We start from the raw sequence: 476 nt of genomic DNA, 5'->3' as shown, positions 1-476 counted from the left end.
CCCATGTGAACCCTTTGGAACATCATGGCACAATCCTGGTGTCTGTGGGTTTGCCATGATTCGGGGACCAACCTGACGGCAGCTAACAAGGCTTTCTAGACTTCACTGAACTCACAAAGAAATATTTTATTTTCATATCCAGAACCACATCATTATTATTTATACCTTAACATGTATTTTAAACCTCCTAGGCCTACTGACTCCAGGACATAGCAGTTCAGAGGCCCCCACTGTGGTGGTACCTATCTAAATTCACCCTCATGGGAGGTATCCCCAAACGCTGGATCAGCATTTTTCCTCCAGCGCATTTTCTCCTAGCTTTCTCTCTGTAGATGCAGACTGTTTCTTCATATTTCATTCTGGAATTCATTTAGAATCTCAACAAGCTCCTCCTATTTCAATTTTCATTCATGTATTTTGTTTGCAAGAGTATAGTAATCCATGTACCAGGGTTACAATACCGCTTGATGTGAAAA

Source organism: Echinops telfairi, unplaced genomic scaffold (assembly GCF_000313985.2).
Source record: "Echinops telfairi isolate 266 unplaced genomic scaffold, ASM31398v2 ScPeMD7_31;HRSCAF=116, whole genome shotgun sequence".
Taxonomy (NCBI): Eukaryota; Metazoa; Chordata; class Mammalia; order Afrosoricida; family Tenrecidae; genus Echinops; species Echinops telfairi.
This window is presented reverse-complemented; position numbering follows the sequence as displayed.